At 42.8% G+C, this 21,843-nt stretch overlaps 1 protein-coding gene across 4 annotated transcripts in view; it reads right to left on the reverse strand.

Moving 5' to 3' along the window:
* LOC311583624 (bifunctional heparan sulfate N-deacetylase/N-sulfotransferase 3) overlaps positions 1–21,843 on the reverse strand; it is a 153,905-nt gene that overhangs the window by 32,866 nt on the left and 99,196 nt on the right. The gene's annotated exons all lie outside the window — the stretch shown is intronic.

Raw genomic sequence — 21,843 nt, forward strand, 5'->3', positions numbered from 1 at the left:
ATCTAGATAAAATTCACTCTTGCAGTAGAAGAAGCAGATGTAGCATGGACAAGAAATGTGTGAAAACTTCATAATAATATAAATGTGCATGCTATAGTTTTGACTAAATTTGTCTGGAATGTAGAATGGACATTTAGAAAGTTTAAATGAATTCAATATACATTGTTCTTGGTTAGCTGTGGGCAAATGGAGCAAATTCTTCTGTCTATAACAAAACAACACTTCATGTGATAAGAGGAATTCCCACAAACACAGAGTGTCACATGAATGAATAGGAATAATGATTATTTAATAATCACAACAAGAAATACAACGGGTCTTCCTTTAAACAGCTGAAAGAAATACCCAAGAAAACTCACAGAGATCACAAGGCAGTTACGTGAGGAAAAGAGACACTGAGATCTGATGTCACACACAGGAAAGAGGTCCGTACAACTTCAGGTCGGGCCTCAATATCCTGTACCTCACAGGACAGTTTCTAGGCTTTCCTGGGAAAAACTCCAGTTCTGAACACAATTATTCAGTTGTGTTCCATCTACTCTTTCTGAACAAATCTTAGAACTTTAACGAACAAAATACATGGCGGGTGAGTTTTAAACAGTCACCAGTGAGTCAAAGCAGCCACGATTCACGTAATTTTTTATTATTTTGACTCTGAAACCTGAGGCTTAGAAAAATTACCTTTCTCATTACTTTTCTTAAAATACCATCAAGTCTATGGCAACTCCTCATCTTCTTGTTGGATCAGGGTCCCCACTACATAGCCCAGCCTGGCCCCCAATCTCACAGTCCCTCAGAGCGTTAGCATTACAGTCACGTAGCACTGGCTGGCTGTTATGATTCTGTTAACTCAGCATCTCCCAACATTTGGAAGTTTTTGCCTCTACCCCATGCCCCACCCCCACCCCCGAGCTTTGTGTTTGCGCACACAGGTTCACGTGTACAAGTCGAGGGCAGAGATCAACCCCATGCATTGTTCCACAGATGCTGTCTGCCACCCCGCCTCCTTTGAGGCATGGTCCTTCATTTGACTGGAGCTCTCCTGATAGGGAGGCTAGTTATCTAGTGGACCCTCCCCCTTCGTGTCCACGGTCCCTGCCTTCCCACAAGCACACAGCCTCGTGCAAGTTTCCTCTATGTGGTTCTAGTCATTGAACTCAGGTCTGCTTGTAAGTACATTAATTTAAAAGAATGCGTATTAACCTAGTAACTAGTTCCCTGTTCTGCTTTATTGTTAAGAGAGCGCTAGTTATTTGTCAAACCTCCCTGAATAGTGTCTGTGTTGGATAGAAGGTGAGAAACACAGATGCTGTAGTACAGTCCTGTGACACTAATACAACCGAGTTCACAGTTCAAGCACAGAAACACAGTTTGTACTGGGCCCAGGCAGCATACCTACCTTTTACTGGGACAACTACAGAAAACAAAATGGCACCATTATTGATAAAGACAGGCTATCTAAAAATGAAAGACAACTAGCTAATGCTGTTGCTTTTTCTGAAACTGAAGGCCATTTGTAGGAACTGAGGCAATAGTTATAAAATATTGAACTTAGCCTCTGTCTTAGGGTTGGAAAAGAAAGGGTTTACTTCACCTTTCAATTCTTAGGTTACGTTCCTTGTTACTGAGACAGGAAAGAAGCAGAAGGCTTGGAAGGATGTTGTCAATTTATCTGCTTCGCCTGGCTTGCTCAGGTTGCTTTCTTACACACCCCAGTACCACCTGCCCAGGGGTTACATCATCCATAGTGAGGTGAGCCTTCCTTCCCACGTCAATCATTAATAAAGAAAATGCCCCACAGACTTGCCTACGGGCAATCTGATGAAGGCTCCTCTTTCTAGATAACTTTAGCTTGTGTCAAGTTGACAGAAACAAAACAGAATGGAACAGAGCAGAACAGAACAGAACAGAATGGAACAGAAGAACGTCACCACCAAGGATACCACATAAGAGAAAAGCTTCTTCATCTGTAAGCATGGCACATCTCCTGGATTTTCAATTCTGTCTTTAAGTGCCAACCTAATATAATATAAAGTAAAATGCAAGCAAAGAGAGGTGTGTCACCTCTTGGCCCTTTTAGATTTTGGACTCCAGCCTGGAGTTTGTTTTGTGCTCTTAAAGGAATAGAAGGCAGAAAGGGAATACTTCTTTGGGATATAAAACTCTTCAATTTCTTTTAAAAGTCTTTTTAAGTGGATCATAATGTCCTCTCAGAAGCAGATATTGCGTGTGTTTTGTCAAACAAGTACCCTCTCCAAATTTTCTTTATTGGATTAGTTAGAAAGGCATATGCAACAAGCAACAGGACTGGTGAGAACAAACGTCCACAGAGAAAAGATTTGGTTAGAAAGTTAACTGTTGTCCCAGGTTGCCTTTGGGAGGTGGACAGTAAATCATCATTGCTGAAGACTCCACTCACTTCAGCCACAGGACTTAGGGAATCCTAACTGGATCTGAAGTGAAAGCCTCTCCCCGAAAACTGGGTTTCACAGCACAAGTGCCATGCAAGCTCCCAAGAGAGTAAAGCAACCAATACTCCTACTCAGTTATTAGCGCCTATGAACTTCAACAACTATCAACAAGGTACAGTGACTGTAAAGGTGCAATAGTGGCACTCATGTCCTAGTGGTAACTAACAGCTCCCTAATTAGATTTAAGGATCACCCATCAGGGTGTGTGTGTGTGGGGGGGGAGGTGAATAATGCCCAATAGTGGAAACTTAGGAAATTACTTGGGGCTAGTGAGGTAATGGATCTTGAAGGAGAACCTACACTCATCACTTTACTAAAACAGCACAATTCCTTAACTGCATTCTAAATATTTATCCTCATACCTACAGATGAGTGTAGTTCTCATGCCCTCTTCAAAGAAATTTCTATTTGCAACCGAAGGAGATTATTACAGAAAACCACAATTGATCAAAAAAGCAGAGAACAAGTGATCACGGGGTAGCCAGCCCCAATGGATCCATGGACAACACTCCTCCTAAATCTAAGGCTCAGGGATCACTGTGAAAGAGAAGACAGAAAGGGTGTAGGAACCAGAGGAACAGGCTGTCTGTTGTGAGATTGTGTCTTCTAGTCTGGGAAGTCTTCTAGTCTGTGTCTATAGTCTGGGAAGCTACAACACGACGTCTCAAAAAACATGGCTGCCTAAGCCAACGTAAACAAGGGTGACTCTAACAGATATGCTGACATGGGAGGAAGGAGTCTTAAATATACCCACCTCTAGACAAAGAAATACTGAGAGTAGGAGAAATGGTCTTCCCCAAGGAAGAGTCCTCTCAACTGGCTATCCAATACCAAATGGTCAGTTTTGAAATTATATATAAGGCCACTAAATTAAGAGTTGCTAAATTGTTACAGAATGGAAAACAAATTTTAAACAAAACAAAACAAAACAAAACAAAACAAAACCATAAGCCAAACAAAAGTAAAATAAAATAGTTAATCTCCTCAAGGATTTATTCTTTTCTCCTTGTCTTGACGCCACCCTTTTCTCCTCTCAGACTGCTGTGGTATGCTTCCCTCCAGTTATTTTCTTCCTGGCCACTTCCCTGTTTCCTTTGCTGATAAACAATGTCTTTATGTCTTTAGTTTCGTCCCACATATTGTGTAAGAAAGTCTGGCTCTGAGATTTTTTTTCAAAGTTTTCAGGATTTTTATATAGAGCAAATAACATGAGTTAATAGTGATACTGACCTTAGGGTTGTCATCGCAGTCATAAGGAAACCCAAAGCACAGCCTGTTGCATAGCGATAGTATAACAAACAATATCTATTTATAGTACTATAGTCGGTGATATTCCTGCCAGTTTGAAGGAACATCATTTCTCATTTATAACAGTGTTCTCGCAGCTCACCAGCACAGATCTGCCATCCCTTAACACTTACAATTTTCTGCATCCATCTTCTGATCTCTTCTGCTAGGCAAGATGCTATGGCCAATGACTTGAACTTCTCTCTTGCCATCCACTCACAGCTTCTTGCCATCTTTTTCACTGACCTGCCTATCTGAGACAATGGGAGCAGTTCTCCCATTTATTTCCCTCCAGTATAGTGCTATTTCAGTACAGTTTCAGGGAAAACAAAATGGCAGCTACTAATAGCATGTTAGTGTAGGGTACAAATTTCCCCCTTCCTCATCTTCTTCTTAAAGTTATTTAGTTCACTTGGATTGAACTCTGCTCCTCGGGCTTAGAACAAGCATTTTTAAATCTGCCATGTCCTCTCCCTGGCAGCTCAAACTCTTCTTGTGTGTGTATGTGATGCATTCCCAGGGACACGAGTAGGTATGTAGACCTAGGAGCAAACGGAGACCAGAGGAGGGCCTTGAGTTTTCTCTCCAACTCTTTTCTTTGTTCCTTTGAGGCAGCATCCTCTTTGGAATCAAAGCTTACACTTTCTATTGGCTAGGCTGGCAGCCTGCAACCTTGAGTGGTGTCTCTCCGTCAGGACCCCCAGAGTGCTGGGGTTTAAATGCAGGCATCATCTTTGCACAGCTTATTTCACAGTACATCTCCGTGTGGACTAGCCACATGGTCACCACGCCATATAGTAGAGCTCTAATGGCCACACCCCTTTACTCCAAGAGTCCACCAAACTCTTCCTCGTTCTATCTCCATCTCCATTTATCGTCTTTTGCTTTCCATTCCAGGGAATGCATTTGTGCATGTGACTCTCTCCTCCTGGTTTAGTCTCTCATGTTTCCACTTCATTTACATTTTGTTCTTTTTTTTAAATTTAATTTTTTACTTTTTAAATAATTTATTCAGATTACATCCCTCACTTGTATCTTCCTGTTCCCCCTCCCTCCTTCTTCCACCCTATTCCCCTCCCCTAGGCCTGTGACAGAAAGGGGACCTCCTCCCCCACCACATGACCACAGCCTATCAGGTCTCATCTGGATAGCCTGCTTCCCCTTCCTCCCCACCAAAGGGAAGTGGTCAAACAGGGGGCACCAGAATTCATGTCAGAGACAGTTCCTGCTCTCCCCACAATGGTGGAGAATGAGCTGTCCTTTGGGTAGATCTGAATAGGGGGTCTAGGTTTACTGCCTGCATTGTCCTTGGTTGGTACAGTAGTTTGTGCAGCCCTGCCCCTGGGTCCAGATCCGCCATCATTGATGGTCTTCTTGTGGGGTTTGGTTTATGTTTTGTGTCCCCACTGGACTTTGTGATCTCTTTTAACAATAGTTGTAGTATATTGCCTTTAATAGTTATAGGTTCCTGTTGCTAAATATGAGTTCACCAAGATCAATGACTATATTATAGCCTTCACTGAATAGCTAAACAAATATTTAAAAATTAAATTGCACAATAGGCTACTAGTGTTTGTTGAATAGAATTGAGTGTACATCATTAAACATAGTCTTTCTTTTTTTAATACTGCTGGAAGGCGCTATGCAAGCTATCAGGAATAGAAAGTAAGCACAGATCAGTAAAGATTTAACCTTTTTCTCTCACTTACTGAAGTTTCTGGTCACTTTATATTGGGGTTATGTAGGTAAAAGGGAAGAAAAGATACAGCTGGCAAATGAGATGAAAATTTTGAGAATTTGGCATATCTTCCTTATTTCGTGTTTTCCTAACTGTTTTATGCTGAAAGCATTTTCCTTCATTCTATTGCTTCCAATGGCATCAAACAGATGTGACTTTGACTTCAAAGGCTTAAATTCACCGAGTTCTGTTTTGATACTTGCCATGCACCTTACTCATCATTTAATAATCTCAGAGGAAAACTCAATTGCAGGATGATTTCCAGAAAGGCCTTAACATTTTGAATTTGAGATCCGACAAGCTTTAAACGAAAGCCACGAGGGCAAATCAATTGCCCTCAATTAGGGACAGGTTTCAAAGGTACAGGGATGAGGTCAATGCAATCTAAAGCAATTTAACTTGAAGCGCTTTGTCTTTTTCACCATTACTTGCTTAATTTTCCTGGCTGTGCATCCAGAACTGCCACTTCAGCCCTTCGGTTACAAGCTAATGATCGGCAGAAGACTGTTTCCGCTGGCTGAGAGAAGTAAAGTTACTGGAATGCGCTGCTCCTGTCTCAGCTTCAGAGCAAACGCTTACAGTTCACGCAGCCCTCCAATTCTTACACCACCGATTTTCAATTATGTTTTGCAATGTGGCCATCCATGGCTTGTGGTGTTCCGATGTTTCTCATTATTCCCAAAGCCCCCACTTCAACTATTTAGAGAACAGACAGAGCTGATCTTGTACCACTAGACGTACAGTGACGGAATAAGAAACACAGCTACAGCTGATGACTTCTTTAGAAGTAATTAATTAGAAGAAATCCTTTCTTAGGCAGACAGAAGCCTACCACAAATAAGGTACTTGCTTTTTTTTTTCCCAATGAAAACATATTATTCTCCTGCAGAAAACGTGTTTTCTTCTTCTTAATTTTAAAGCTCTGCCACCAGCCTGGTGTGGTAGCACATGTATTTAATCCCAGCACTCGGGAGGCAGAGGCAGGTGGATCCCTGTGAGTCTGTGGCCAGCCTGGTCTATAAAGCGAGTCCAGAACAGCTAGAAGCTACACAGAGAAACTCTGTCTCAAAACACCAAAAACCATACCAAACCAAAACAAAAAACAACAAAAACAAAAAGACTTCTACTCCCACAACATAATGAAAATATGGAGAGGAAATTAAAATAAATGTTTGAGAACATGTCTAGCTTACCTTCAAAGACTTGGTAGACAAAGGAAAAAAAATTAGAAAAGAAAAAAAAAACAAACCCAAACCAAATAAAAACAACAGCAACAATAGCAACAGCAATGACAAAACAGACTGCATGAACATCTGCCTTTGGCTCATATGTGAGCGAACTAAATTTTGGCAATCACAGATTGACCTCATCAACAGGAGGCTTCAGTTAACGCAATAGCTTATAGGGCTAGATCCTGCCTCGTAGGGGGAAAACAACACATCAAACTTGTTCATTTATTTTGTGAATTAAAAAGCACTACATGTTCAAGAGGTGGAGGACTCCCTGCTAAGTTTCAGCTTTAACAAATTACAAATGTTCTCTAATGAACGTACAAATAACATTTAATTATGAGTGCTGTAGAAGAATTCCATTTCAGTTTTGTGAGGAACCTCCTCCACACTAGTTCTATAGTGGCTGTTTTATATTTCCACGAGGCAGCATTTTTTGTTTGTTTTCTTGATGACAGCCCTTTTGCGTAGGGTGAGAGACTCACAATGCAGTTTTTTTCACCATTTTTTATTTATTAATTTATTCATATTACATCTCAATTGTTATCCCATCCCTTCTATCCTCTCATTCCTCCCTCCCTCCCACTTTCACCGTATTCCCCTCCCCTATGACTGTGATCATATATGATCATAGGGTACAAAGTCTCTTCTTGTTAGCCTTCACAATGCAGTCTTGTTTGTTTTTTTGAGATAGGGTTTCTCTGTATAGTCTTGCCTGTCCTGAACTTTGTAAACCAGGCTGCCCTTGAACTCACAGAGATCTGCCTGCCTTTGCCTCACAATGCAATTTTTACTAGTATTTCTCTAATCTCTAAGGATGTTCAACATTTTTTTTCATATATTTATTGGCCACTAGTATTTCTAACTTTGAGAACTATCTAATCCATTGGTCAATTTATGGGGTAGATAATTTTGGGGTTGTTTTGTTGTTTAAGTTATTGAGTTCTTTATTCTAGATATTAATTCCCCATCATATATACATCTGCAAAGATTTTCTTCCACCTCTAGGCTGTTTCTTCACTAGGCTGCTCCCTTTGCTCTGCTTGCTATGTTTCTGATTATTTAAAACTTAATATTTTTAAATATTTCTTTTTTTATTTTAAGATAGCTCCTTTAATTCAGTGTTTTATAAGAAGCCATGGGAGTTCCAAGTTAGTTCAGAATCTCATTTCTTTATGTAGACAGTAAATACTCAAATGACAAGAAAAAAAAACAGGGTGTAGAAAAAACACCTGCTACACATTCATAAAACAACCCATTTCTCATAAATGCCCTACATTTGTGACATTTGTGAAATGAATTGGTGATGCTAAAATCATCAGCCCTGCTACATGGTGTAATCTGCTGAGAATAGAGCCAAGGGAGTCAATGATGTCATGAGATTAGAATATGTATTTGCCTTGATTAAAGTGCAGGACAGCCTGACACAGAAAAATCTCAAGTGTTTCACTTTGGCCTTTTTCTTCTTCTTCTTCTTCTTCTTCTTCTTCTTCTTCTTCTTCTTCTTCTTCTTCTTCTTCTTCTTCTTCTTCTTCTTCATCATCATCATCATCATCATCATCATCATCATTATTATTATTATTATTACAATTAAGTGACCTTAGACACATGGAGATTCTGAAAATACTATGCAGGCAAGAACACTGAGCTGTACAATCGTAACTTATACGCAGAGGATCTAGCATAGACCCGAACAGGCCCCTTGATCTCTGTGAGCCCACTTGAGAGTTCCAGATCAGTTGACTTTGGAAACATGATGTGTAAGTAAATGAAGTTTGGCATAAAAACAAGTTACGAACCGCGTCAGCAGGGCCCACCAGGGCAAGGCAGTCTCAGTTGTAAGAATCAAGCCAGCCAGGAAGCTGTAAAATGAGGTCAGGCCAAAGTTTAAATCTCAAATGATGAAAGTTGCTAAAAAAAAAAAAACTTAACCTTCTTGTTTTACATGGGAACCAAGTGTCTTTACCAGCTGCGATGAATCAATGGTCCTTCATTACAATTTCATTTCCAGCATGTAGCAGCCTGTTTGCAGGACCCTGTCTTCCCATTCTGCCTTCGTTCTCAGGGGACTCTGATAAACCTTGGTGTGGATCCATCTTCCTTCCTTCCTGTGGACCCTCTAAGTGCCCCTCCCGAGGCAATCCTTATTACTTCATGTCAATCCTCAACACCAAGAAGCACCTTTTTACCTAGGAATCAAACTGAAGGTCCAGACAGAAGTTCACACACCTACACATTGCAAAAGCCCAAGGGCTGAGAGGGGAACTTGGCATGAGGCCCTATCTCTAGGCCAGATGTTATCTCCAATTGTCAGAAAATCTCCAATTTTCTCCAATGGAGTCTCACTGGATATACAAACCAGACTTAACGCAGGTTCCACACCTGGCAGGATATGGCAACACAAAACTAAATCAACGGTATTGTTGGGGATTTTTTCTCTCTCACAATGCTTTGTTGGGGTTATTCTTTTGCTTGTATATTATGGTTCCTGGCTGTGCTGGAACTCACTATGTAGACCAGACTGGCCTAGAACTCACAGAGCTCCTCTTGCCTCTGAGGCCACTTGAGTGCTAAGATTAAAGTAATACACCACCTTCTCAATGACATTTCGCTAGCGCTATTACAGCATAAAGATGCACACTTATATTTTCTGTTTGCCTTTGCATGGAGATGAGAGTGTCCAATGTGAAAAATATGCATTTATAGCGAGGAGTTTTTCTTTCCTCCAGAGGCCTCCAACGCATAAGAGAATTGCTTGTTTTTAATATGCACTAAGTCCTTTTCCTACACATGCCAGGCTGAGAGGATACTTTGATTATGCCTCGCCTCAGGGAGACAGAGAGACAGGCCACACACTGAGTGTTATTGATGACATATGGATAGATACTTTCAGTTTTGCTAAGGAGGGCAGAGAGCTCTTGTCTCCAGTTTGTGAGGGAAGAGGGAAAAATGCATATTTTTTTAAAAAATCCGAGAGGGCCATTTTAATGATTCCTTGGATTAGAAGGAGATGTAGACAGTATCTTTTAAAAGAAGTCATTTAAGAAAGAAACATTAGGACATAGCAACCCTTGAAACACAGGGGATGTAGGGCTGAGAATCACAACTATGTGATATTAATATGACTGAAGAAATAGAAATAAGTGAACTAGAACAAGAATTTCAGTCTACTAAATAAGGACAATGGTTGAAAAGAAAGAGAAAGGGAGCAAAACCATAATGATTTTGCAGTTAAAGGACTTTGGTTGGAAACACTGCATGAACAGCTACATGAAACAGATCAAGAGTCTGTCATTAAAAAAAGTCGTCGGGATGTCTGTGATGCTAGAAAACAACCAATGAAGTGAAGGAAAAACATTGTATTGATGAGAGTTTGTAGTCAAGAGAGCAAGTGCGTGTTGTCGGCGGGGACTGCGAACAGATGGTGGGAAGGCCTCACAGACTGTGATGATCAGCAACATTCCGCTTGTGTGTTTCATTTGTTCATCTCGTGAGAGCCATGAGACAGTGTTCAGAGTCCAAGACACTGCAGAATGGTGTGTCATCTTGGGGACGCGGGCTGAGAGACTGTCGTAGAAATATTCCTAAAAGTGCTACTAACAGCCAGCTGTGGTGGTGCACGACTTCATTGCTTAGCATTCAGCAGGTTGAGGCAGCGGTTCTCTGTGAGTTCGAGGCTGAGTTGGTCTCCACGGGGAGTTCCAGACAATCAGCGCTACATAGTATGATTATGTGTGAGCAAACAAATGTGCTACTCACAAACCGCTACTGACGATTAAGTGAAGGGCATTTGTATCCGAGTGACCGAATCCAAGAAAACTCTTTGGAGTCTCAGAAAGCCAGTAAGAAATAAAGCAGTAGGGTGAAACTGCCAAGCATTTCGTGAATGCTCAAGAGTCTTCCTGAGTTGGAAGTGGTGGTGGGAGCATTTCAACACAAACATATCTCACAGAAGGCTTAACTTGGACATGTGAGTGCTTCAGGACCACACTGGGCAGAGCTGCTGGGATCTCCGTGCCATGTAGCTCACCAGCCAGCCAGCCATGGGGAACTATGAATAGCTACTTCAAATGTTAAACAAAACAGCACATCATTTCCTATACAGTTCATCAGATCTGATTTCTCTTGTACATATAAGTGGGGATCATTTGCGAAATGACAGAGCAGAATTTCCTGTGCAGACAGATGCTTTTTATATTTATAAAGCCGGAGCTGCTTCTTCTTCTTTTTCTTTTTCTTTTTTTTTCCTTTCCTTTTGAACATTTTGGGAAACTGGAAACAGATATGATTTTTCATATCAAGTTTAGTTTAACATATGGTAAAGCATTCACTCAGACTGTCTCCAAACTTTGCAGTTAACAGTTTCCAGCCTCCACAGGAAACGGAGCTATGCCTCTGACGCATTCCCAGTACATGGGAGGACCCCAGAAAACAGTCTAAAGTTAAACCACAGAAATTGCGTTTATACAAAGAGCAGCCTTTGCTTTAAACCACAGTGGCACAGAGAGCATCAGAGGATGGTTTAACTCCATTTTTAAAGGTTGTACTAGCAAAATATTCCACAGCACCTCAGTAACAGAGCTGCTGGTAACACTATTCTTTAGCTTTTGGGCAGGCAGATAAGCCAAATATTGCATCTGGGATTGACTTTTCTGAGGGGTGTCGATTTAGAAATCAGCTTGCAAATATTGTGCTAGATTTTTAAGTTTTATAAAAGTTGAGAGAAATGCCACATCCACTGAGAACCAGAGGGAGGTGCCCCGGGAGATGCACTTTGCATAAAATAATTGTGTGTTACCTTCTTCCCATGCTAGATTGCAGGGCGTTGACTTCAAATGTGCCAACCTAGTGTGGTGAGGGGCTGTGTGTTTGACATGGAGTAGTTCCGAGCCACCATATTGCTACTTTTTCTCAGTTCTCTCTCTCTCTCTCTCTCTCTCTCTCTCTCTCTCTCTCTCTCTCTCTGTGTGTGTGTGTGTGTGTGTGTGTGTGATTGAGGACTTGTGTGATGGCACAAAGCCCGTTTGGCTGAATCAGCACCTTGCTTCCCTACTTCCCCTTTCAAGGTCTCTTCCTTGCTTAGCTTTTTGCTCAGGGCTGCAGTCCACTCTGTTATTGGCGGGAGGAAGTGAATTAAAGAAAGGTAGTTAAGCCATCACTACTAGTGTATACCTCTTTCTCTGCAAACTTTTAGTTGGTCTTAATGTTTTGACATTTGGAAAAAAAGGATTTTTTAAATTTTCAAAAAGTGCTGCAGTTGTTTTGTCTTAAAATATCTGTATATCTGTGTTAATTCATCATTTGACAGTTAAGATATTTCATAGCATGTTATTAATAGTGGTCATAAGAATGATTTTTAAATAGATACAATTTAAAAGCTTTCTCCTTCAGTTGGACATTGACATTGTTTCTACTTTTTTTTAAAATCACAATTAACATTTTTCTGTACTCTGTACTCTTTTCTTTATGCTATACACTTAGCAGTGAAACCACAGCATAGAGGGTGCAAAGACAGAAAACAGAAGCCTCAAGGTAAGGACTGTAGGCTAGGCTGTTTAGCCACGCCTCTCCCTAGGTGTCTTCTTGCATCGTCTGAACCCTCTGTTTTCTGCGGGTAAAAAGTTTTACCTGGAGTGTGTTCCCACCACTGGTGCAATGAGTGTTATGATATCCTGGCAATTCTTTTGTAACCTTGATTTCTAGCATCTCGTAAGCATCTAGCTTCCCATCAGAGCACTCCATATCGCTGGACGACGATGTGATGTCACAGAGGAAACTGTAGCAAAGTATGTCTTTCTCTTTCCTTCCCAGGCCTGCATCATTCAGGGGTTACAGAAAGGGTCGTATAATCTTGAACAACAGCCAAGATCATGCCTGAGCTCTACTTAACGGGAGGGTCACTGGTTTAGAAAGACAGGGTCTGCTACACTAATCTTGAGAAGCATGTGGTCCAAACCCAATCGTCCAACTCCCTGTGTGATTGGATTAGCACCTCTGCAGAGCACCATCACATGACCTCTAGTGAGACGCACAGTTCTCCTGAGAACCAAGACTGAAATGTTGGGAGCAAATATCGCAGCAACTTCCAGCTATGCCAGCAACCCTGTTTTTAGTGCTTGTCACTGCAACCAAAACCAGGGAAAGACTGTCAAGAAAAACCCAGGGCACACCTTTCTTAAATTAGTGCACACCTTCCTCAGTCCTAATCCCAGTGCACACCCTCCATAGCTCAGTGCACACCTTCGTTAACCCAGTGCACACTTTCCTCAGCCCAGCGCACACCTTCCTTAGCCCAGTGCACACCTTCCTTAGCCCAGTGCACACCCTCCTTAGCCCAGTGCACACCTTCCTCAGCCCAGTGCACACCTTCCTTAGCCCAGTGCACACCTTCCTCAGCCCAGTGCACACCTTCCTCAGCCCAGTGCACACCCTCCTCAGCCCAGTGCACATCCTCCTTAGCCTAGTGCACACCTTCCTTAGCCCAGTGCACACCTTCCTCAGCCCAGTGCACACCCTCCTCAGCCCAGTGCAACCTTCCTCAGCCCAGTGCACACCTTCCTCAGCCAAGTGCACACCCTCCTCAGCCCAGTGCACACCTTTCTCAGCCAAGTGCACACCTTCCTCAGGCCAGTGCACACCTTCCTCAGCCCAGTACACACCTTCCTCAGCCCAGTGCACACCCTCCTCAGCCCAGTGCACACCCTCCTCAGCCCAGTGCACACCCTCCTCAGCCCAGTGCAACCTTCCTCAGCCCAGTGCACACCTTCCTTAGCCCAGTGTACACCCTCCTTAGCCCAGTGCACACCTTCCTCAGCCTAGTGCACACCTTCCTTAGCCCAGTGCACACCTTCCTCAGCCCAGTGCACACCCTCCTCAGCCAAGTGCACACCCTCCTCAGCCCAGTGCACACCCTCCTCAGCCCAGTGCACACCTTCCTCAGCCCAGCGCACACCTTCCTCAGCCCAGTGCACACCCTCCTCAGCCCAGTGCACACCCTCCTCAGCCCAGTGCACACCCTCCTCAGCCCAGTGCAACCTTCCTCAGCCCAGTGCACACCTTCCTCAGCCAAGTGCACACCCTCCTCAGCCCACTGCACACCTTCCTCAGCCTAGTGCACACCTTCCTCAGGCCAGTGCAACCTTCCTCAGGCCAGTGCACACCTTCCTCAGCCCAGTACACACCTTCCTCAGCCCAGTGCACACCCTCCTCAGCCCAGTGCACACCCTCCTCAGCCCAGTGCACACCCTCCTCAGCCCAGTGCAACCTTCCTCAGCCCAGTGCACACCTTCCTTAGCCCAGTGTACACCCTCCTTAGCCCAGTGCACACCTTCCTCAGCCTAGTGCACACCTTCCTTAGCCCAGTGCACACCTTCCTCAGCCCAGTGCACACCCTCCTCAGCCAAGTGCACACCCTCCTCAGCCCAGTGCACACCCTCCTCAGCCCAGTGCAACCTTCCTCAGCCCAGTGCACACCTTCCTCAGCCAAGTGCACACCCTCCTCAGCCCACTGCACACCTTCCTCAGCCTAGTGCACACCTTCCTCAGGCCAGTGCAACCTTCCTCAGCCCAGTGCACACCTTCGTCAGCCCAGTGCACACCTTCCTCAGCCCAGTGCACACCTTCCTCAGCCCAGTGCACACCTTCCTCAGCCCAGCGCACACCTTCCTTAGCCCAGTGCACACCCTCCTTAGCCCAGTGCACACCTTCCTCAGCCCAGTGCACACCTTCCTTAGCCCAGTGTACACCCTCCTTAGCCCAGTGCACACCTTCCTCAGCCAATGCACACCTTCCTCAGGCCAGTGCAACCTTCCTCAGCCCAGTGCACACCTTCGTCAGCCCAGTGCACACCTTCCTCAGCCCAGCGCACACCTTCCTTAGCCCAGTGCACACCCTCCTTAGCCCAGTGCACACCTTCCTTAGCCCAGTGCACACCCTCCTTAGCCCAGTGCACACCTTCCTTAGCCTAGTGCACACCCTCCTTAGCCCAGTGCACACCCTCCTTAGCCCAGTGCACACCTTCCCTAGCCTAGTGCACACCTTCCTTAGCCCAGTGCACACCTTCCTCAGCCCAGTGCACACCCTCCTTAGCCCAGTGCACACCTTCCTTAGCCCAGTGCACACCTTCTTCAGCCCAGTGCACACCTTCCTCAGCCCAGTGCATACCTTCCTCAGCCCCGTACACACCCTCTTTAGCCTAGTGCACACCTTCCTCAGCCCAGTGCACACCTTTGTCAGCCCAGTGCACACCTTCGTCAGCCCAGTGCACACCTTCCTCAGCCCAGTGCACACCCTCCTCAGCCCAGTGCACACCCTCCTCAGCCCAGTGCACACCCTCCTCAGCCCAGTGCAACCTTCCTCAGCCCAGTGCACACCTTCCTCAGCCAAGTGCACACCCTCCTCAGCCCACTGCACACCTTCCTCAGCCTAGTGCACACCTTCCTCAGGCCAGTGCAACCTTCCTCAGCCCAGTGCACACCTTCGTCAGCCCAGTGCACACCTTCCTCAGCCCAGTGCACACCTTCCTCAGCCCAGTGCACACCTTCCTCAGCCCAGCGCACACCTTCCTTAGCCCAGTGCACACCCTCCTTAGCCCAGTGCACACCTTCCTCAGCCCAGTGCACACCTTCCTTAGCCCAGTGTACACCCTCCTTAGCCCAGTGCACACCTTCCTCAGCCAATGCACACCTTCCTCAGGCCAGTGCAACCTTCCTCAGCCCAGTGTACACCTTCGTCAGCCCAGTGCACAGCTTCCTCAGCCCAGCGCACACCTTCCTTAGCCCAGTGCACACCCTCCTTAGCCCAGTGCACACCTTCCTTAGCCCAGTGCACACCCTCCTTAGCCCAGTGCACACCTTCCTTAGCCTAGTGCACACCCTCCTTAGCCCAGTGCACACCCTCCTTAGCCCAGTGCACACCTTCCCTAGCCTAGTGCACACCTTCCTTAGCCCAGTGCACACCTTCCTCAGCCCAGTGCACACCCTCCTTAGCCCAGTGCACACCTTCCTTAGCCCAGTGCACACCTTCTTCAGCCCAGTGCACACCTTCCTCAGCCCAGTGCATACCTTCCTCAGCCCCGTACACACCCTCTTTAGCCTAGTGCACACCTTCCTCAGCCCAGTGCACACCTTTGTCAGCCCAGTGCACACCTTCGTCAGCCCAGTGCACACCTTCCTCAGCCCAGTGCACACCTTTGTCAGCCCAGTGCACACCTTCGTCAGCCCAGTGCACACCTTCCTCAGCCCAGTGCACACCTTCCTCAGCCCAGTGCATACCTTCCTCAGCTCCGTACACACCCTCTTTAGCCTAGTGCACACCTTCCTTTGTGCTGTCCTATAGAGATAATAAGTGCTCATAATACAATTATTTCTTTTTAAAAAACACTGGGCAATATTTTGTTATCTAGAAGTAGTAACTAGAAAACAAATGATCAAATATATATTTTTAAAAATTCTGAATTCAAGGAAGTCTTATATTTAAAAATTATATTAGGTTATGATATCTTTCAATTTCTTTTAAACTCTAAGCCTTCTTTAAAAGATGTATTTTAAAAAATTGATTGCACATGTGTATGCATATGTGTGTTGTTTTTGTGTGTTTGTGTGTGTACTGGTGCCATTAGAGGTCATTATACTGCCCAACATGGGTGCTTGAAACTGAACAAGGGACCTCTGAAGGGGCAGTACGCTCTCCAAACCACTGACCAATCTCTCCTGCCTCTTGTAATGTGTTTATAAAAATACAGTGGTATATATTTCGTCATAGATTGAAGATATTTGCTTTGTAAGATATAGCAAAGTTTATACTTATTTGATTTTTTCGTTATGATTAGATTAATATTAAAATATACTATCAAAGTAAAAAAAATTTAAGCTATTTCTTCTTTTAAAATGTGGTTAAAAACATAATTTGGTGTTGGAACTTCCCACTTTACCTGTCTTCCAGTTTCCTCACTCACCACTCTTCCTGACACCCGGCCACACCTGTTGGTGGGTAGACCAGAACTACCACTGCAATGACACCACTTCAGACAGTCCAAGTGCAAACCAAAATATAGTGTCTTCAAGACTGAACACCAACCACCACCCAAGTGGTCACACTCTGAGAAGCTGAGATAAGATCAGACTTGGAGAGACCAGAAATCCACCAAAAGCCAACACTGAAGAAGTAACTCCAGACGTCTAGGTTCAACCACAAAACCACAAACAACGTGAATAGTGAAGACAACCCATCTCTTCTCCAAGTTAGCATCCTTGGTGTCCTGATTTTTGAGAAAAGCACCTAAGATTAATGCATAGGAAACTGAACTCAAAATAACAAATGTAAATATGTTTAATGATCTCAAAGAGGATATGAACAAATAACTGAAAGAGAAACACAAAAACACAAGTAGTTGAGTGAAATTAAAATTAAAAACAATTTAAGATTGAAAACTGGAATTTTGTGAAGAGATAGAATCTTTGAAGAAAAGCCAAAACACACAAAACTTGAAACACTCAGGACATGAGACGAAGAGCTCAGATGAAAGTAAAACCAACTGATGGAATCATGTGGAAAAGTGAATGCCAGGTTTTCAAGACAAGGTAGAGCAAGTGGATCACTCAGTCAAAGAAAATATTCAATGTAAAAAGTCTCAAGAAAAGAATGTACAGAAAACCCAAGACATGGAAAACCACTAAACATGCAAATAGTAGGTATATAAGAAGAAGAAAGCCAGGTCAAAGGTAGAGAAAATATTTCCAACAAAATCACAGAAGCAATTTCCCCAATCTAAAGAAAGTGATGCCTACTAAGATGCAAGAAGTGTTCAGAATACAAAGTAGTAAAGACCAGAAAAGGAGCTCCCCACAATACATAATCATCAAATATAAAATACACAGGACAAAGAAAGACTATTGTGAGCAGCAAGAGAGAAAAACCAAGCCACATACAGAGGCAGGCCATCGCACGAATACCTGACTTTTCAATGGACTCTGAAGGGCAGAAGAGGATGGACAGAGGCTCTACCAGTCCTAAATGACCCATGGTTGCCTGCCCAAACTTCCAAACCAAGCAAAACCATTAGCTGTAATTGAAGAAGAAAGAAAAACTTTCCATGGTAAAAACAGATTTAAGAAATTTATGTCCACAAACTTTGCTCTGCAGAGGAATATTAGAAGAAATACATTGGACTGAACTGATTAAAACATACTAGAGCGGGGGCAAAGTATATACAACCCCAGAAAAGCTGATGATCAAGAAAACAACACAATTATAGAAAAATAAAAGCAATAAACATTATTTAATAATAATTCTCAAGTTTACCAAACTCAGTTCCCAAACAAAAAGACAGAGAACATATTGGATTAGAAAACAGAATCCATTCCCCCCCGCCAAGAAACACAACTTACCATCAAGGACAAACACTCCTGTAAGATGGAAGAAGGTATTCTAAACAAATGGAGCAAAGAGGAAGTTATAAATATCTAGTAGCTGATAAAACAGTTTTCAAGCCAAACCCAATCACAAGGGCTAGGGAACACCAGTTCCTGCTCATTGAAGGAAAAAGACACTGAGAGGGCATTATAACTCTAAACATTTCTATCCCAAACACAAGGACAGCCAGCTTCATTAAACAAACATTATTAATATAAAATCACCGTTTGACTCCAACATAGTGACAGTGAGAAGTTTTGCTATATATCTGACAGAGGATTAATTTTTTTCTAGAATATAGGAAGAACTGAAAAAAAAAACTCAGAACATCAAGAAAACAAACAACCCAATTAAAAACTGGAGCATGATCTAAACAATTCCCAAAAGATGAAATACAAATGGTTTAGACGCTTTATTTATTTTTTGTTGTTTTGAGATTGGCTTCCTCTACTAGGTAGCTCTGGCTTTCCTGTAACTCACTACATCAACCAGTCTGGCCTTGAACTCACACTGGAATAAAATGAAACCTCAAAGGAGTTTTAGCTTGTATTTTCCTGATAGCAAGATACCTCAATCAAACTAAATTTGCCTGGGTGTGGTGTCTTAAATCTTTAATGCCAGCACATTGGAGGCAGAATGCCCACGATCAAAGATGACAGGTCAAAGAAACAATCGACAGCAGTTGTTGGTGTGGATGTGCAGAAAGGGAACACTTATTCATTGTTAGAGGGAGTGTAAATTAGTGCCACCACAGTGGAGATTGCTGTGGACTTAGAGGTCCCTCAAAAAAAACCTGAAAACACATCTACCACATGATCCAGCTGTACTGCTCTTGACCATATACCCACAGGGTTTTATTATCATAGTCCATGTATGTCCATAAATCCAAAGTGAGCATCCTGTACATAATGGTGAAATCTTGGATTTTGTCTACCTTATGTCTTTTGGTTGAGAATTGTATCATTTGCATTTAATCGTTGCCACTGTTAACACATGTTTTAAACTTTTTTAAAAAAAGCTATTTGTTGTCTTTTCTCAGTGACTTCCTTTGGATTTGTAATTTTAAAAAAGATTTATTTATTATACAGTGTTCTACCTGCATGAATGCCTGCATGCCATTGCAATGTACTTTGACTTATTCTCATTTTCTGTTTTTGTCCCTTACGAAGGATTTTTCTTGCTTCCCAAGGCATTAAAATCTAATCATCGGCAAGCATACACTCACATTTTCAGCTCACAAGAATTTTACCTTCAACTTCAGTAAAACAGATTCTTTGCTCCTCCTTTTCACCATTGCTATCACAGAGTACGTCTTTTTATATTGTGTGATTTAAGTAGTATTCTGTAGTTACATATAATTGTCATACTTGTTTTCTAACTTCTACATCATGACTAAGCTCTGCACACACTGCCATGCCAGGGCCACTGTGCTCTCTGTGAGTTCTCACTGGTGAGCGGGGTGGTTCCTTACGGCTGACTAGCTCTCATCCCGAAGAACCCCCTTTACACTTTCCAAGGCAAATAAAGCTTATTTTTTTTTTTTTAATTTGGGAATGTCCTTGTTTCTTTTTATTTTTCTGAGATTTTGAAGTATCTTTCATTTTTGAAGGGCAGCTTTGCTGGATGCAGTATTCTTGCTTGACAGGTCTTTGAATTTTTTTTCTTCACCAGCACTTTGAAAATAGCCCCTCCCTCCAGCCCCACTCCATTTCTGCCCCTGGAAGTTTCTGCAGAGCAATATACTGGTAGCTTTAGGAAGGCTTTCTTTAATGTGGGGGATTGTTTCTTCTGCGGCTACTTTCAAAACTCTTCTTCATTTCTGACATTTTGATCCTAACGTACCCTGCTGTGGAAGTCTTTAGTTCTTGCTGGAGTTTATAGTCTTCCTGTGTCTCGGGATCTACCGCCTTTCAGCTTTGGAGTTTCTAGTCACTATCTTATCTAGTAGGTTTTCTTTCCTCCTTCTCTCTTCTGTAATCTAGGAACTGTTCAGTTTGATGTCTTGCCCCTAGGCAGTCTTTACTTCGTTACCAGTTTTTTCTTTCTAACTGGACACAGGACTCTGCTTAGGTTGGGGCATTGTTTTCTGTGGCTTCAACTATTTGAAGCAGCAGTGGTCTGCAAATATCACCTGGATTATTTCCAAAGTAAGCAACCCACAAGCTTTAGGCTGTTGTCTAAGCGGCATGATGGCTTCTGCTCCACCCTGTGTGTGTGCCTTCATCAGGGCATCCCTCTAGGCTTTCTCTCCATCTGTCACATTACTAGCTGATAATCGATCACAGCATTCATTGCATTTTAAGAGCTGTGGTCAATAACCTTCATTTTACCTAATAATGGGCTGAAAGCACTCGATAATGATGCCAGCAACCTTGTTATGGCAAAGAAAGGCCATGCACACTTCCTTTAAGGGAAAAGAGAAAGAAAGCTCTCCATTAGGAAGGTAAAAAAAAAAATCATGTGTAGGAATTGTTAAGACATATGAGCTCTTATCTTTCATGTGTAGGAATTGTTAAGATGTGTAAGATCCAATCTTATACCCGTGAAATTCTGAGGAAGAAAAGAGAAGTTCATGCTATTTTTGGTGTTGTACATTAAACTTCAAAATAGAGAAGGAAAAGTTACTGGGCTGTGTATTATAAATAGGAAAACACAGTATTTACCTGCAACCTGCCCACTCTTCAGTTTCAGGACAGCAAAGGAGTTTGGCATGTGTCTCCATGGAGAGGAGGAAATTTCAAATTAGCTTAGTCATGTGGCTATTAAACTCCTGGAAGGAGTTATTCAGTTTAACTTTTGAATTCTTTAGCTCCACTATTTTTATTTGGTTCTTTTTAAAAGATACTTTTCAACTTTTTGATGCTGTTTAAGGCCATTTGCTCTGGAGTGGTCGACATCTCTATGGTAGTCACTGTGCATTTTCGGTGGCTAATTCTTCAGCAGACATTTTCAGGGCATGTTTTGGAAATTTACTCTGATCTTTTGATTTGACCCCACTTTGTTATTTCTTCAAGCACATTATTACTGTGTATTAAGATGAGCAGTTTTTGGTAAAAAACAGCTCCTTGTATTTTGAACATCAGCTGGTACCCCAGGACTTCCGTCACTGTACTCATCACAACAGAACGGCTCCCAGGACAGCATCGAAGAAAGCTTCTGATCCCAATTGGTCCAGCATTTCAGACTGTCCCACACAGGAATCCTATTAAGCCTGGAATTTCTCAACATTTAGAAACTGGACCACACATGCCATTCTGGCTTGTTTGCCATTTTTCCCAATTTTATCTGGACCCCTACATTTGAGGTATTCACCCCAAATCAGCTGGTAAAAAACATAAGAAAATGACACCCCATTTGCCCTAAGGGGGGTTGGGTAGGTTTTTGTTTGCTCTCTTGGGCTACGGATGATTATTTTCATTGAGAGTTGGTTATAAGTTATTATTGGTCTTAAACAGAGAGAAAACGAGGTTGTACTCAGAAATGTCTCTCTTTTCCCTTATCTTTCTTTTGTAGGTATGGTTGAAAAAAGGGGGGATATAGAAATATATAGGGATGATAGAACAAAAAATATATTATTGGATCTACTCCTCAATTTAAGACCTTAATTGTTACAAATAAGGTTATTTTTAATTCATTGGTATAGAATTTTGTATATTGATGCAAAATAAAGTTAATTTTGATACATTGGTATAGAATTCAAATTTAA

The sequence above is a fragment of the Acomys minous genome, assembly GCF_964271855.1.
Source record: "Acomys minous genome assembly, chromosome: 14".
Taxonomy (NCBI): domain Eukaryota; kingdom Metazoa; phylum Chordata; class Mammalia; order Rodentia; family Muridae; genus Acomys; species Acomys minous.